A 17,731-nucleotide genomic window follows, 5' to 3' on the forward strand; every position below is an offset into this window, starting at 1 on the left:
TGTGTGTGTGTGTGTGTGTGTGTGTGTGTGTGTGTGTGTGTGTGTGTGTGTGTGTGTGTGTGTAAAGGAATGTTAGGGATAGGAAATGACTGAAAAGTCTGAGGGGCTAACTCCTTGAATCAGCTGCTTACATTGAATCATGGGAACTGGCGGGGGAAGGGTTTGAACTGCTTTAGAAGAGCCAATAATCCCACTGTCTTATGACCCTGAGAGAGGTAAAACCTCAACAACTTAGCTGAAAAAGAGAGCCCTATATAGAAACAAGAAAACTGTGCTGTAGTCTTTGCCCTAACATTAACTCAGACAGAGGGTCTGTTTCTTCTTCTGGAAAATGAAGGTTTTGGATAAGTCTCTAAAGACTCTTCTAGTCCTGAGAGTCTGAGTCTATGAGAGTGAGGCTCCATTGGTTCCACCTCAACTCAGCCTCAACTTCAGCAAAAATTGTTTGAGTCTCATTTCCAGTTTCTCTGGGCTTCATATTCCTCCTTTGCATAATGAAGAGGTTGAACTAGATAATCTCTAAGGTACCTCCCACTTCTAACATGATTCCTTGAGGATTTGGGACAGCAGGTTTGGCTCAATGCCTATTTGTAACCCCTCTCAAGAAAAGTATCACAGTACGGATTACCATCCCATCCCTATCCCAAGAAATCAAATGTATTGGATACCAACTAGGAAGAAACGACTGACTTTAGCACCTAGTTATCAAAAATAATTAGTTGAAATAGGAAGCTACCCAGTAGCCTGCTAGGAAAAGGGGGAAACTAGTGGTCTTCCCCACACCAGACTATCAGTATCTCAGGGTCTCTGCCTTCTCTCCCTGAACTGTGTCTATCCCCTTCCTTAACTAAGGGTGTCTTAACTGCCACTCACCCCAGGAGACAGTTTGTGTTCACTGACCCAAGTCACTTAGTTACAGCTCTACATTAACTTTGTGGTTGCCACACACCTATTCAGACCTCACATCCAATAGACCAGGAGCAAAGTTACAACAAAAATCAATTCTCTGGCAGGAAACTGAAACTTAATAGGCCTTGGGTTATTTGACCTACCTTGGACTGTTGATAATTCCAAAGAAAACTGAGTCCACATACCCACCTATATAATAAACATACATGGCAAATACATAGTAACATACTTATATCACCAATAAAGATCTCAATGTTGTCCCCATTCTGCTTCCTAAAAAGTTTACTAATATGATGACAGTAATTAAAATTAACAACAATAACAACATTTACATAGTACTTCAAAGTTTTTTACAAATATTTTTTTTTCATTTTATCCTCACAAAAACTTTGGGAAGTAGGTACTTTTTTTACTGATGAGGAAACTGAGGTTAGGAAAGGTGCCTGTACCCAGGCCTTCCAGAGAAATGAGGTCGAGTATATCTACAATAATTCAGAAGGTAAACAATTTTCAGAACTGTGGTAGTGGCCAAAATCCTTTAAATTCAATTAATGTTTGTTAAATACCTACTCTATATGAAAAATTCTGCTAGGAACAGAGGATACAAAGATAAATTATACATAGCCACTGCCCTCAAGGAGCTTATACAAATCAAATAAGCCCACAAGTCATTTTAATTTGAAAAGCATAATAATAAATGCATGAGAGTCACAAATAGAAATCCATGAGAGAGGACTGAGGGGAAAAGATAATATTTGACTGAGAGGATCACAGTATCTCAGAGTAGGATGGAATTTCAGGGTCTAATCTGAATTTGTCCAGGAATTGCTTCAAGAGAAAAAAGAGGGAGAGAGAGAAAGGAAAAGCCCGAGAGAGACAGAGACAGAAAGACAGAGACAAAGAGAGGGACAGAGACAGAGACAGAGACAGAGAAGCAGGCAGACAGACTATAGACAGGGAGATAGTGAAACAGAAAGAGGGACTCTCAAAAATGTGTTGTTGAGTTGTTTTGGTCATGTCTGACTTTTTGTGTTCCGTTTTAGGGTTTTCTGGGCAAAGATTATTCTGGAGCAGTTCGCCATTTCCTTCTCCAGCTCATATGACAAATGAGGAACTGAGGGAAAGGAAAATAGGGCTAATTGACTTGTCCAGGGTCACAGAGCTAGTAAATGTCTGAGGTTGGATTTGAACTCAAACCAGAGTCTTCCTGCCTAAAGGACCAGCACTCTATCCACTGTGCCACCTAAGCAAAAGGGAGGCATCATTTAAAGGACTCAGAGAGGGAGAAACCCACTCATTCCCTCCCAAGCCAAGCCATTCTACTTTGGAATCATTCCAGTGATTTGGGAGAATTCCCTGACATCTACCTGTCATCTGAAACTCTGCCTTAACAATAGGTAACATTTATATAATGCTTTAATGTTTCAGAAGCACTTCATATATGTTATCATATCACATATACAATCCAAAAGATGATGACATAAATATACATGATAATTTGAGTCCAAAAGACACATTATTAAGTCTAATTTCTTGGGCAGATTAATAAATATAACGTATAATCTATACAAACAAATCTCATTTTTGGTTTTTGGGGGTTGTATTTATTAATAGAATTTATTTTCAAATGTCTCAGCCCCTCCTTCCCTTCCCTGCATCATAGAAGGCATCAACTGGCAAACAGATTACATATATACTATGTCTTTCATGTTTCCATTTTTCAGTTCATCCTCTATTAAGATGACATTCACAAATTATTCTTGAAGTATTAAGTCTGTAGGTATATATAACATTCTTGTGGTTCTACTCATTTTGCTATTTATAGCCTCATGTAGTTCTTTCCAAGTTTTTTTTAATTAACCTGTTCATCTTTTCTTGTGGCACAGTAGTTTTCCATCACAATCATATGCCACAATTTATTTAGGCATTCCCCCAATTGATTATGGATAGATATCCCCTCAATTTCCAGTTCTTTGTCACCAACAGAAAGAGCTTCCTTAAATATTTTGGAACATGCAGGCTCTTTTCCTTTTTCCTAGATCTCCTTGGGAACAAATTCAGCAATGATATTGCTGGGTCTAAAAGTATATACAGTTTTCCTGTAATTCCAAATTGCTTGCCAAAATGGTTGTATCAGTTCACAGTTCCACCTACAGTGTTTTACTACCCCCCTTTTGTCATTTTAGCTAATCTGATGGGTATGAGATGATATCTCAGAATTGTTTTGGTTTGCATTTCTCTAATCAGTAGTGATTTGGCCTGTTTTTTTCAAATACCATATATATGGCTTTGATTTCTTTATTTGAATATTGTTTGTTCATTTGTCCATTTATCAATTGGAGGATAGATCTTATGCTTACAAAGTTTGATGAAGTTCTCAATATGTCTTAAACATGAGACCTCTCACCAAGAGGTTGTCTATAAATTTTTCCCAATTTTCTGTTTTCCTTCTAATATTGGCAACATTGATTTGTACAAAAACTTTTCAATTTAATATACTCAAAATTACCCATTTTACATCTCAAAATGCTCTCCATCTCTTGTCAACTCATACATTTTTCTCCTGTCCAAAAACATGATAGGCAATATGCTCTCTGTTCTAATTTTCTTATGCTATTTCCTTTTATGAATAGATCATGAGTCTATTTTGATGTTATCTTACTGAATAGTATAAAATATTGGTTAAGCCTAATTTTTGCCAAAACATTTTTGGTTGTCCTAGCAATTTTTACCAAATAATGGTATCTTTTTGTCAAATACAAGGTTATTATAATATCTTTTTGTCAAATACAAGGTTATTATAATCTTTTACTATTGTTTGTTTTATGTCTGTCTTGTTCCACTGACCTATCTTTCTTTTTCTTAGCCAGTACCAGATAGTTTAGATAATTTCTGCTTTATAATACAGTTTAAAATCTGGTGCTGTTAGACATTCTTCCTTTAAAGTCTTTCATTAATTCTTTTGGTACTCAATCTTTTTTCTACCAAATGAATTTCATTATTTTTTTCTAGCTTGGGTAATTTTGGGAGTAATTGTATTGGGATGAATTTGAATAAGGCTCTACCTATCCATGAACAATTAATATTTCTCCAATTATTTAGATCTGACTTTATTTGTATAAAAGCGTTTATAATTATGTTCATGTAGTTTCTGGATTTTTGGAGGGGGCAGGTGTACTCCCAAGTATTTCTTCTCTGTGGTTATTGACCTTAAATTTCAAAAGCAATATTTACTCCAAAAAACCAACATGACACCATAAAATATGTATAATACCTTGAAGATATGACCTAGAATATGTTTTGTAAGAATACTATGTCTGAAGTACAACCTCACATTCATCAGATTGGTTAAGACAATAAAAAATAAAATGGCAAGGGCTGAAGGGGATGTGGGGAAACAAACACTAATACTTTTGGTGCAGCAATGAACTAGTCCAACAATTCTAGAGAGCAATTTTAAACTATGCTCAAAAATCTACAAAACTGTGTATACCCCTTGACCCAGCAATACCACTACTAGGACTATATACTGAAGAGATTAAAGGAAAAGGGAAAGGAACCATGTGTACAAAAATACTGATAGCACCTCTTTTTGTGGTGGCAAAAAATGGAAATTGAAGGGATGCCCATTAACTGGAGAATGATTGAACAAAGTATGGTGCATGAATGTGATCGAATACTATTGTGCTGTAAGAAATGATGAAAAGATGAAGCATTGCAAAGTGAAATGAGCAAAACTAGGAGAACTTTGTACAGATTAGCATCAATAGAGTATGATGATCAAATGTGAATGACTTAACTATTATCAGTAATGCAAGGATCCAGAACAGTTCCAAGGCATCCATGACAAAAAAGGTTATTGAATGAATAGAAGGAATTGAATAAGTCTGAAAGCAAATTGAAGCTAGTCAGTCTCTACTTTATTTCCTCCGTGATTTTTTCTCTAGAATAAGCGCTATGTATCTTCTTTCACAACATGAACATGAAAATGTGTATTGTTTGATAACACACATTTAACCTATATCATATTACCTGCTAGCTTAGAGAAGGGGTAAAGATGAGTCTCATCTTTCAACAGGGAGAGAACATGAGTCTCAAAATGTCAAAAAACAATTATTGAAAATTGTACTAACATGTAATCTGGCAAGAGGGTGAGGATTAAAAACTTGAAAAGGAAAAGAAAATAAAGGAGGAACAAAAATCCAGTGCATGGTCTTCAAAAATAGCTTCAGCCAACAAATGGATCAGGCCACTGGGGATGACTCCCTCTGAACCTGGCTATGCTAGTTTTTGGAGGATGGTCAATCTCAGCCCATCCCAAATGGTGCAAGAATCCTTTCCAACTTTATAGATTCTGCCTAGATTGACAATCCTCTGGCATAGTCTTTGAAAAAGATGCCATGATGAGGTAGGTATAGGAGAAGGACCTGGGTGAAGGAACATGATTTCTACAGAAACCATTCTTTTTTTTTAGTTTTTTTAAATTTATTTATTTGTTACATTAAAATTCCCAACTCCCTACACAAGAGAAGGCATCATTTGACAAAAAGATGTAAGTGTGTGTGTGTGTGTGTGTGTGTGTGTAGAGACAGACAGAGAAAAAGAGACAGAGAAATGGTGAAAAGAATAGTTTCAGGAAACCTGAGAACACCTGTATGAACTGATGCATAGTGATGTAAGGACAATCAGGAAAACAACTTACACAGTTAACAACAATATTGTAAAGATAATCAACTATGAAAGACTTAGTAGCTCTGATCAATACAATGATCCACCACAATTCCAAAAGATTCATGATGAAAAATGCAATCCACCTCCAGAGGGAAACCTGATGGATTCAGCGTGTAGATTGAACTATATTTTTTCTCTTTCTTTTTCTTCTGTTTTTTTTCCAGAACATTACTAATGAGGAAATGTTTTGCATGACTTCATATGTATAATGGATATTATAATTCTTGCTTTCTCAATGAGTAAACAGGGATAAAAGGAAGGAGAGAATTTGAAGCTGAAAATAAAAACAAAATCAAAAGAATGAGATTTATGTCTGTCATTTTTTTAAAAAAATACAGAGACTAGAAAAAAGACCTGAGAAACACTGGTAGAGACAGTTCTGAAGATTACTGGATGAATTTGTTGTATATTTTAAAAATAGCACAAGCTGTGCAAAATAGAGATATGTGATTTCATGTACTATGTTCTTTTTTTGTTCTACTATGCATATAGATATGCTCATTTAGTTTAGTGTTTCTTAAGTTCAGGATGAAAATAAATATAGTTAGTTAAAAGAATTACTTTGCCTGGTTATTTCCAATCGGTATTGTCACATTATGTCTCTTCAATTATTGCACCTGAAAATATCATTTCTTCTCTGAATGGTTAAATTGTTGCCTTTGGTGTTTGACACAAGCAGCTACTGACCTGGATTGTTGGGTCTCAAATACATATAATACATATTAAATCAAGATCTTAACATGAGAGTTATCACCAACAGAGAAAGCCATGTTACTACTGTTACATTTTTACATTTTCTTTCTTGCATCTCTTTAACACTAATGTTAATACTAGAAACTGGTTATGCCAGTAAAGTGTGGCTTACGGAAAACTACCTCTAAGAAGCTCTGTGTTGTGTGTGTGTGTGTGAGAGAGAGAGAGAGGGGCGGGGGGAGAAAGAGAGAGAAAGAGAGACAGAAAGAGAGAGAGAGAGAGACAGAGAGAGAGAGAGAGAGAGAGAGAGAGAGAGAGAGAGAGAGAGAGGAGACAGAGAGAGAATGTAACTGCACAAATTAAAGTCTACATTACTTTTGCTTTCTGTTGCTCTACTGACTTGACCCCCTTGTCTTGGCTCCCTAACAAAACCGTTAGGGTGGACAATGGAGATTTCATAGAGGACTCTTTTCTTAACTGCTAACAAAGCCTTAGCAAATGTGTTTCTCTCTTACCCACAGTAATGGTCTGTACCTCTCAAAGAGGAAGCAAACTGGGAACAATCTCCATTTTAGTAGAGACAGCATTCCAAAGCTCTCAGAACCTATTCCATTAAAATGCTAAGGCATTGTCGACTCATACAATTCTGAGAAATCATTGGGTTTGGGGGGTGTTTCCAGAAAGCCTGGCATTCTCCTCATTTTCATGGCTGATTTAAGTTCTTCCCTTTCCAAGTATATTCAATTAAAGGCAGCCGTTGACTCCCTCTCTCTCTCTGTGCCAAACTCCTAACTTGAATGATGAATGAGAGAAAGTCTTTTCCTTTCCAAAGTTGGTGCTCTAGCCAATAAACCTCTGAACTCTGCCTCTGTAAATGTCTCCTTCCAAAATGTAGATTTCTAAGTTTTAGCACACATTAAGCTGACCCCTGGAACACAAACTACCAAAAGACATAATGAGTTAGGACAACGATTCTCAGACTTCATGCGGGGGGGAAACTTTTGCCAAAACAAAACATCAGAATTGTATTTACATTGTGTTGGGGTTTTTTCTTACATTAAGTGGTTTTTAGATAATTTTAAAATACTGATTACTATCAGCATGAATGTGGAATAGATTTCTCAGCATTCCTTTTTTAAAACCCTTACTTTCCATCTCAGAATCAATATTATGTATTAGTACTAAGGCAGAAGAATGGAAAGGTTAGGCAATAGGGGTTAAGTGACTTGCCCAGGGTCACGCAGCTAGGAAATGTCTGGGATCAAATTTGAACCCAGGATTTCTGTCTCTAGGCTCAGCATTTATATAATGATATAATTTCATCATCACTTACAGTACGGAAGCACCCCATTTGGATTCAGATTTTCTCTTAGCAGTTCCATATAGCTCCCTGACACAAATATATAAGGGGGGGGAACTACTGGGTTTGGAATCAGAGGACTAGGGGAGAAATATCACCTCTGTTACTACTTGGGTGACCTTGGACAAATCACCAATACTCGCTGAATAAATGGATGAGGAGAGATAGATGGTTTCAAAGGTCTTTCAGGTCTATATTTATAATTCCCGATGATATAGACCCCAACATGCCATGTGAGGAAGTAAAATAAAAGTATTTATTATAAAGAAGATAGGAGTGGGAAATTGAGATCAAGTGCACACAAAGAAAATCATTGAAAAGCACACAATCTTGAAAGCACTGAGGGACTGCTTTTACAAGGTAACTGAGGGAATGAATGATACCCATGGGATAAAAATAATCTTGAACAATACTATTTCCCAAAAAGGAAGTTGAAAGGATTTCTGATCCCTTTTTCACTTACAATTTGTGTGAATTTGAGCAACTTACTTGACCAACCTGGGTCTCAGTTTCCTCACGTATAGACTAAAGGAGTTGGAATAGATGAGCTCTAATGTTTCTTCCAATCCTAAATATGTGATCCTATGATGCAAACATTATAGCAACTATTTGTACTGGTTCCTTAGGAAATGGTAAAAATCTAAATCAATATCTATTCTTTGTTTCCCTTTTCATTTTCCAACAGTATTAACTAATTTAATATTAATTACTTTAATTGGCATTAAGTTTTTTAACTACATGGTATATTGTCTCATTTTTCCCATTTTTCTTCACTTTCATTCAAACTAGCTGATGGTTTGACTATATATATAACAGATTTAGAAATGACTCAGCACTAGCAGTAGATAGATCCCTATCTAATATACAGTCAATTTAATTTTTTCTGAAGTTATTTAGTCTACCCAGATTATAGTCCCATCTAAGATATATATTAGCCCTTGGCCTCATTTTTAAAAAAAATTTATAACCCTTACCTTCCATTTTAGAATCAATACTGTGTATTAGTTCTAAGGCAGAAGAGTGATAAGGGCTAGGCAAGTGACTTGCCCAGGGTCACACCACTAGGAAGTGTCTGAGATAAGATTTGAACCCAGGACCTCCTTTCTCTGGGTCTGGCTTTCAATTCGGGTGAGCCTCCCAGCTGCCCCCAACCTCATTTTTTTTAACTGTACTTCCTAATTCAGACATTTACAATGAAGTCTCCAAGTATTAAGGTATCTACTGCTTTTCTTAGAAAGATCTTATCAAGTTCTTCATATAATTTCTCTACCTTATCTCCTCCTTAATAAGTGTTCTCTACCTTATCTCCTCCATAATAAGTGTTTGTGAATATACTTCAATTATTAAACTTTCTTCAAATGCTAATAATGAGTGCCACAATGTGAAATAACAAAATGTTTCATGAAATTATGTTTATTATTGCCTTTGAACATCTAAGAAAACCACCTCTGCCAACCCCTTGATTTGCCTCTGCAAGAACCTATAAGCCATTCTTCCTTTTAGACACCATTTCCTTTTGTCTTCCAACTGAACTTTGGAAAAAATGCTGCCCATCATCTTCAGCCCCACCCAGTATGTGGTCTGCATGTGTTTTCCATGACCTTTGTATAGTTCTTTGGGAACCCTAGTTTCCATAGCCACCCAAGGTCAGGAAATGCTGGTGCCTACCTAAGCACATTGTAAATGAAAACAAAATCAAGATGCACAAAACACTCAATATATAATTAGCAATGATAGAAATATTCCCAAGAAGTATATCACAGTGTGACAGATTTCCATTTTGTTCCTAAAGGTTTTCATCATAAATTTGTTCTATTCAAATGCCTTAGAAACTTGAAAGAAGAGATAATTACCAACAAAATTTATAACTAAAAAAAATCTAGCCTTAGCTCTGTTGAATAAGGAATTAAAATGTGCTTGTTGGGAGATGACATTTTAAGTGGTAAATAATTAAAATTGGGAAGCGATATTTCGAACACATGACCTATAGATAGATAGATAGATAGATAGATAGATAGATAGATAGATAGATAGATAGGTAGATAGAAATACTGAACTTGTGATTTCATGCATATAGGGAACTCCTAGATGAGTAAACTGCTCTACCAATAAAGGTCAACACGTTCTTTGCAATTGTCCCCTCTTGGTTGTGCTTCTAACTTCCCAGATTTCAACAGCATGCACTTCATTTCTTCCCTTCCTATAATCCCTCCCCAACATTTTTTGTCTATTGTGTTCTTCCATTTGAATGTAAGCTCCATGAAGACTCTGTCTTCACTTTTATTCATATTTGTATCCCTAGCTCTTAGCATAATGCTTGGTACTTAATAACTGCTAAATAAGTACATATTACTTTACCACATAGTCTAAGCTATCTGCTTAGAGCACTAAGTTGTGACTTGTCCAGCATTACACTGGCAATATGTTTCAGTGGCAGAATTAAACCTAGCTCATTCCTCCTGGGTCCAAAACCAGCTCTCTATCCACAATATCAGTAATGGCAAACCCTTTAGAGACCAAATGCCCAAACTGCAACCCTCATGTCGCATGTGAGCCCCCTACCTTACCCCACACAGGGGAGGGAGGAAGAGCTCCCATTGGGCTGCCTGACAGAGGGACAGGTGATGAGAGAAATGTCCTCAGGAGAGCATGGAGAGGGGAAAGGGAGCAGTCCGCTCTGGCATGCTCTAGAGCACAGTGCCCTAGGTTCACCAACAAGGCACTATACAGTGATTGCCTTTATCTGCCATACAAATATGGGAAATGCAAATATCTGAAGAGCTCATTTTGAATAATGGTGTAAACAAATGCATTGATTACAGAATATGGAATTTCACAATTGTCATTTCAAGATCAATATCAAAGAAAGAGATAAACTATTTACAAGCCCCCACAATTTTTATTGCTTCTAACAGGTATGTTCTTCTTCGACACTGTTTTTAAATTTTTCTAACATCCTGCAGAGTCATAAGGAGTTTGGTCATACAGAACTCAGAGACCCTGAGTAAGTGAAAAGACAAATTAAGTAGGGGAAAGGGCTATCTAATGTCACTGATAAGAAGGAAAGGAGACATTTGCAAATTAAGGGGATGTAGTTAAAATAGGAAATATCAATAAAAATTTGTGTAGAAAGAAGAAAAGAAAAAAATTATACAGAATGTCAAACTACTTTAAATTGGTTCATTCATTACAGAGTAAACAAAAGGTTGTGCCAGATTTGCAGAAAAATAAAATGAAAAATCACCTTCAAATCAGCGTCTTGTTAGAGACATTGGAAACAATTATTTTAGTAATTGAAAAAGAGGTTTTCTGTGCATGAACAATTAGATTCACTGAAGATTCAGCCAACATATTCCAAATTACACATGAAGTATCTACATTAAGTATATATTATATTGTGGGAACAGCTAGGTGGCTCAGTGGGTTGAGGTCAGGCTTAAAGATAGAATGTCCTGGGTTCAAATTTGACCTCAGATACTTTCCTAGTTGTATGACTCTAGGCAAGTCACTTAACCTCCATTGCCTAGACCTTACCATTCTTCTGCATTGGAACCAATACATAATATTGATTCTAAGATGGAAGGGAAGGGTTTAAAAAAGAGGATATATTATATTGTATTAACATATAAAATGAGACCAGATTATTCAAATCCTTTATAACCAGATAGATGGTACAATAAATGGTGTTGGACCTGTAGTCAGGAAGATCTAAGTTCAAGTCCTGCCCCAGACACTCATTAGCTGAACCACCTTTCATAACTTAGGCTCTTCTGACATACCCAATCTTATGATGCCTTATACTCCCTGGCATATATTCTTTGACCCAATGACACTGGGCCCCTGCTGCATTTTATCTAGCTATCTCCCATTTCTGGAATACTCTCTCTTCTCTACCCTAAAATGGACTAAAATCTCATCTTCTACAGGAAGTATTCTCCAACCCTTCTTAATTCTAGTTCCATCCCTCTTAATCATTTCCTAATTATTCTAAAGCTTGTTTGTATATACTAGTTTGCATGGTGTCTCCCCATTGGATTATAAATTTCTTGAGGGCAGAGATGGTCTTTTGCCTCTTTTTCTATCCTCTATCACTTAGCACAGTGCCTGGCACATAGTAGATGCTTAATAACTGTTTATCAGTTGATTTATTGATCCTTAGCAAATCTCTAAATCTTTGTCTCAATTTCCTTACAATATCAGGATGACAATAATCATATGTAGATGCTCCAAGGCTACTGTGAGAATAAAATATAATAATGCTTGTAAAGCACTTTGTAAACCTTAAAGTACTATATAAATGCTAGTTGTTGCTATTCTTTAGGGTACTGTTAAAATAATTATAAGATTAGTTATTCCAAATTCTGTGTTGTACATTCAAATTGGACACAATTATTGACTTTTTCATCTGGCCACATTACTAAAATCTTAGAAAGACAAAAGGTTAACTTGGAAATGTAATGTGGGTTCTTGTGGGGACTTTTATAAAGTAAAAATAAAAAATCCAATTCTTCTTAACCTATGCAGAGGAAGTTAAAGTGCAATCTCTGACAAAGTTACCCTCTGTTGTGAATTTTATTCAGTTGCTTCTGTCATGTCCAACTCTTCATGAATCCATTTGGAGTTTTCTTGGTAAAGATATAAGATTGATTTGCCATTTCCTTCTCCAATTTAGTTTGCAGATGAGGAATCTGAGACAAACAGGATTAAGTGACTTGGTCAGGGTCACACAATTTTATATATATGTATGTACATATATATTATGATTATATTATATTATAATATTATATAAATATACAGGTATTTGTAATAATGTATGTATATATACTCATATATCAATGGTGCATTTTTATTCATCACAATATTTATATATATTTGAAATGGCAATTAATACAAATGCAGGTTGTGAAGAATTATTTATTCTCACTACAAGTGCAATGAAAAAGTCATGAATGAAAAAGTATGCAACTGCCCTCTGCTGAAACAGATTAGCTCTGTGACTGAGTCCCTCCAAGAATACAAGCTAGTCCAGTAAAATGAGGAGAGAGAAAATAGAGTAACTGGCTTCCCATTGTTATGGGGAGATTGAAGATACTTTTCATGTAAGAAAATTGGATTTCAGTTAGTAAGTGTCTGCAACTGAATTTGAACTTAGATTTTCCTGACTCAGAGCCTGTTGTCACCCAGATGCCCCAGTTATGAATAGCAAATGTAACTTCCATTTTACAAATAATCCTATTATTTGTAAAAGGGAAAATGTGAAATGTTTTAGAGAAAGTCAATAAACACATTAAGTGCCTACTATGTGTCAAGTTCTGTACAATTGCACATCGCATCAGTGAAACAAATTAGCAATAAAAGGATTTTGAGTAGCTGTCTCATCCATTACTTTTTCAAGCAAGATCATATCTAAATAATCCCACACACAGTAAAAATAAGTCATCATTTTTGTAATTCTTTTTAAAGAAGATAATCAGAATTTCCCTTATTAATTCATTCTAGTTTCATCAAAATTTTCTCAAGTTTAAATCTCATCATTCAAGGTTATTTCCTCTTATCCCACCTTCGGAGGAGATAGTGAATAAACTGACCATCATATTTTGTAACTAAAGGCTTTTATAAAGTAGAATTCTACTACATTATCCTTCAACTTCTTTCCTGACTAGGCCTCAACTGATAGATGCCCTTGGAAGGGGTGTCCACGTCAATGAAATCACAAATGCAATGGAGTATAGAAGTCCCAAAACTGTATGTACACTGTCCCCTTGAAACTATTTTCATCTTCTGGATCACTACAACTCCTGTCTCGAATTCTTCCCCTCCTCATTCTCAGCATCTTCAAAATGCATATTAGTAATCCCTCAATGCCTTCTATTGCAACCACTTCATTTTACAGATGAGGAAACTTTAGCCAAGAGAGATTAGATGTGGAATCTTTGTCCAATGTCTGAAAGGTAGTCATAGCCTTGCGAGGCACAATTTCAACCCATGATCTCTAACTTCAAACCCTATGATCATATGGTATGACCATACCACACTACCTGATTTTCTATTCCAGTAGGAAGATCATTCTTCATTTTGTGCAAATATAATAGCAGCTTTTCACTGGTAAAAATATAAAATAGCGCATTTTGTCAATTACTAGAATATTTGCCTTGTCCTCCATATTTACTGGAACTTAAATCCTCAATAGTCTTTATTTCAGCTGACTACTGCAGCAAATTGCCTATTTTTAAATGTGTATTCTCTGTACTCCAGAGCTCAGTCACTGTGGGCCTTGAATAAGGTCTAACCTAGTTTTTTCCTACTTCTTTTGTTAGACTTTCCTTGATGTTTGTTTTGAAATACCAATATTTATTCAGAGGGCCTTTATGTGACTTCTAATCAGTAGATCTGAAAAAAAATCAGTATAATGGAGAAAACACTAGACTTTTACTCAGGAAAACCCAGGTTCAAGTCCCACATTGCACACTTACTAGGAAATCAATTAACCTCTGTGGACCTCAGTTTTCTCATCCATAAATGGAAGAGAGTGAACTCAGCTTCTGAGGTCCCAGTGTCACTAAACTGTGGAGTTTGAAGGGTTGTATTAGATGAAAGAAGAATGGAAATGTAGAAAGTAGAGAAGGGTGAGGTAAACAGAAGATTTTAAAATCAAGACACAGATTTTTATATTTGATCCTGAGGGCAATAGGGAGCCACTAGAGTTGATTGAGTAGGGAGATAAAGTAGTCAGGTTTGTGCTTTAGAAAGATTAATTTGATAACTTAGTAGGAACAAGAATGTAATGGATAGAAAGTTGAGAAGGAGAAACCAACCAACCAGAAAGCTATCCCAATAGTCCAGGGATAAGCTAATCAGGGCCTGCACAAGGATGGTAGCAGTGTCAAAAAGAATGAGACATATACAAAAGATCTTATGGAGATAGAAAAAATGGAAAATAACAATTGATTGGTTATGACCAGGGTGAGACAGAGTAAGGAATTGAAATGATATCTAGGTTACAAAGCAGAATAATAAGCTAACAGAGCATAACCAACATAGTGAAGGACATAAAATTCATGCCATATAATCATTTATAGCAAGTTGGGATGTTAGAGAAGGGAGGCTTAGGAAGGACTTGATAGCTATTGTCACATATTTGAATGACTGCAATATAGAAAAATGATTAGATGAATTCTGGTTAACCCCATAGGACAGAACTGAGAGCAATGAGTGCAAGTTTCAAAGAGGTATCTTTATGTATAATTAAATCTATCCAAAGACATAATATGCTGCCTTGGAAGTCAGTAGATTCACCTTCCCTGAAAGTCTTCAAAACATAAGACTGAGTGACCATATATTGAAGAGATTATTGTTTGGGAATTGGAAGGATTAGAGGGCCACTATAGTTCCTTCTAACTTTGAGATTTGATTATCTTACTCTTCAAAAGTCTTTTATCTGTCTAAAAGAAAGAATAGCAACATCTTCATTCAATAATTAGAAACTCAGATTGACCCTTCAGCCCCAGTTCTTTAAGCCCAATGGAGGAAGCCCCAATCAGAAATTCATCATGTCTGTCCTCAAGATCCAGGCAAAGGAGATCTTCAATTACCATAGAAACTCCACCATTTGGAGATGGGGATTGATTCAATCATTCTGGATGGCATTTTGGAACTATGCCCAAAGAACTTTAAAAGATTGTCTGCCCTTTGATCCAGCCATACCACTGCTTGGTTTATACCCCAAAGAGATAATAGGGAAAAATACGTGTACACAAATATTTATAGCCATGATCTTTTTGGTGGCAAAAAAAAAATGAAGATCTCCCTTGCCTGGATCTTGAGGACAGACATGATGAACTTCTGATTGGGGCTTCCTCCATTGGACTTAAAGAACTGGGGCTGAAGGGTCAATCTGAGTTTCTAATTATAGAATGTTCATCAATTGGGGAATGGCTGAACAAATTGTGGTTATCTCTTGGTGACAGAATACTATTGTGCTCAAAGAAATAATGAACTGGAGGAATTCCATGTGAAGTGGAACAACCTCCAGGAATTGATGCAGAGTGAAAGGAGCAGATCCAGGAGAACCTTATACACAGAGACAGATACACTGTGGTATAGTCAAATGTAATGGACTTCTCTACTAGCAGCAATGCAATGATCCAAGACAATTCTGAGGGATGTTATAAGAAAGAATACTATCTACATTCAGAGGAAGAATGGTGGAGGTAGAAACACAGAAGAAAAACAACTGCTTGATTACATGGGTCGATAGGGACATGATTGGGGATATAGACTCTAAATAATCACCTTAATATAAATATTAATAATATGGAAATGGGTCTTGATCAATGACATAAAACTCAGTGGAATTACTCATTGGCTACAGGGGTGGGGGAAAAGGGGAAGGAAAGAACATGAATCTTGTAACCATGGGAAAATATTTAAGTTAATTAATTTAAATAAAAATTTTATTTGAAATAAATAAACAAAAATAAAACTTTAATTTTTAAATTTTTAAAAAAGAAACCCCACCATTGAAGCTGATCTCCACATTGCAAAAGGTCTCTTCTAACTTGCTGCACCTAGTGAAGCTCCTACTGGTGTTTATGGAATGCTAGAGCTCCAAGACAATGATAACGCCTGCTTAGGGGCAGAGAGGTGTCTCAGGGGTTAGAGAGCCAGATATAGGGGCAGGAGGTCCTGGATTCAAATTTGAACTCAAACACTTCCTAACTATGTGACACTGGGCAAGTCACTTAACTTCCACTGCCTAGTCTTTATCGTTCTTCTGCCTTGGAACCAATACAAATATTGATTCTAAGATGTAAGGTAAAAAAGGTCTTGCCCCCTAGGGAAAGATCTCTCAAAATCAGTTGTGTATGTGAATAAACTGTTACCCCAGCCCTGATTAGCAAGAAACTAAGTGTTGTGGAGCAAGAGAAAAATGACAAATTGATGCTAGAGATATACAGAATTGAGAATAAATCTAAATTTGATGCGAATACCATATTTGGAATGTCTCTGGTTCTTTGTAAGCCCAGAGATGCTGAGAAAGGTATCTTTCCATATGGCCATATCACTGACATTGTAGGCAGTGATGAAGTCATCCTATGGATTCCAGCCTTGAATATGATCAACAGTGGCTTCCAGGTAGGAAATAAGCTGACAGTGCAGGAATTCATGTTTCTCCCTGTCACTACCACAAACATCAAGGCAGCCATGAGCATTAGAGCTGAGGAAATATGATTTGGACTTCAGGTCTCTTGATGACCTCAGCAGATAGATCAGATTTGTATAAGACCTTCTTTAAGGACTTTCTATTGGTGTTTCTTGAAGATCTCTTTGACCAGGGTGATTGGGAAGTTTGAAAGTCTTTCACTGATGATGCAGATATCAGGTTGATAGGGGAAGATCACACAGGGACCAGTCCTTAGTACATCAAAAAGGCTATGAATGAAAAAGCCTGCAACTGCCTCCTGTTATAAGTGAATGAAGTTCACTCTGTGACTGAGTCTCTCAGAGAATGCAAGCTAGTCCAGTCCAATTGGGGGAGGGATAATAAAGTAATGAGTTTCCCATTGTTCTGGAAAGACTGAAGATATTTTCATTACAGATCTGGTGGGGGATCTCTGCCTGAACAGATCAAAACTGGTGACCCCTGCAAATATGAGCATCTGACCAAGTATAATTAGATTCTCAGAACTGAAGAAGAACCAGGCAGCAAGATTAAATTTGCTGGGAAGAGAATTCCTCCACAGGCCAAGAGGTCCCAGAGCTAACAAGCAGGAGTCACTTGAGTAAACATTTTTTCTAGTCCTAGGAATAGGTAGTTCCAAGTACCAGACCACTCTCTTTTGCTGACCAGTTGCTTCTATTGCTTAATTCTTCTCTCACCTCCACCTCGCTGTGATGCATTCACTGTTTTGTTAGAGCAGTGTCATCAGTCTATACCTGATCACCTGGCACCATGTTGGAAGATTTCACTTTGTGATCTTGTGACTGGGCAAGAAAGACTTAGCCTCACTCCCTCCTCCACATGTCAATGTGTGTGGA

The 17,731-nt window shown here is 36.5% G+C and overlaps 1 pseudogene; it reads left to right on the forward strand.

The window, feature by feature from the left end:
- Positions 1-15,243: 15,243 nt before the first annotated feature.
- LOC123253823 lies at positions 15,244-17,457 on the forward strand (annotated as a pseudogene).
- Positions 17,458-17,731: the final 274 nt, after the last annotated feature.

This window comes from Gracilinanus agilis, chromosome 1 (genome assembly GCF_016433145.1).
Source record: "Gracilinanus agilis isolate LMUSP501 chromosome 1, AgileGrace, whole genome shotgun sequence".
NCBI classification, from domain to species: domain Eukaryota; kingdom Metazoa; phylum Chordata; class Mammalia; order Didelphimorphia; family Didelphidae; genus Gracilinanus; species Gracilinanus agilis.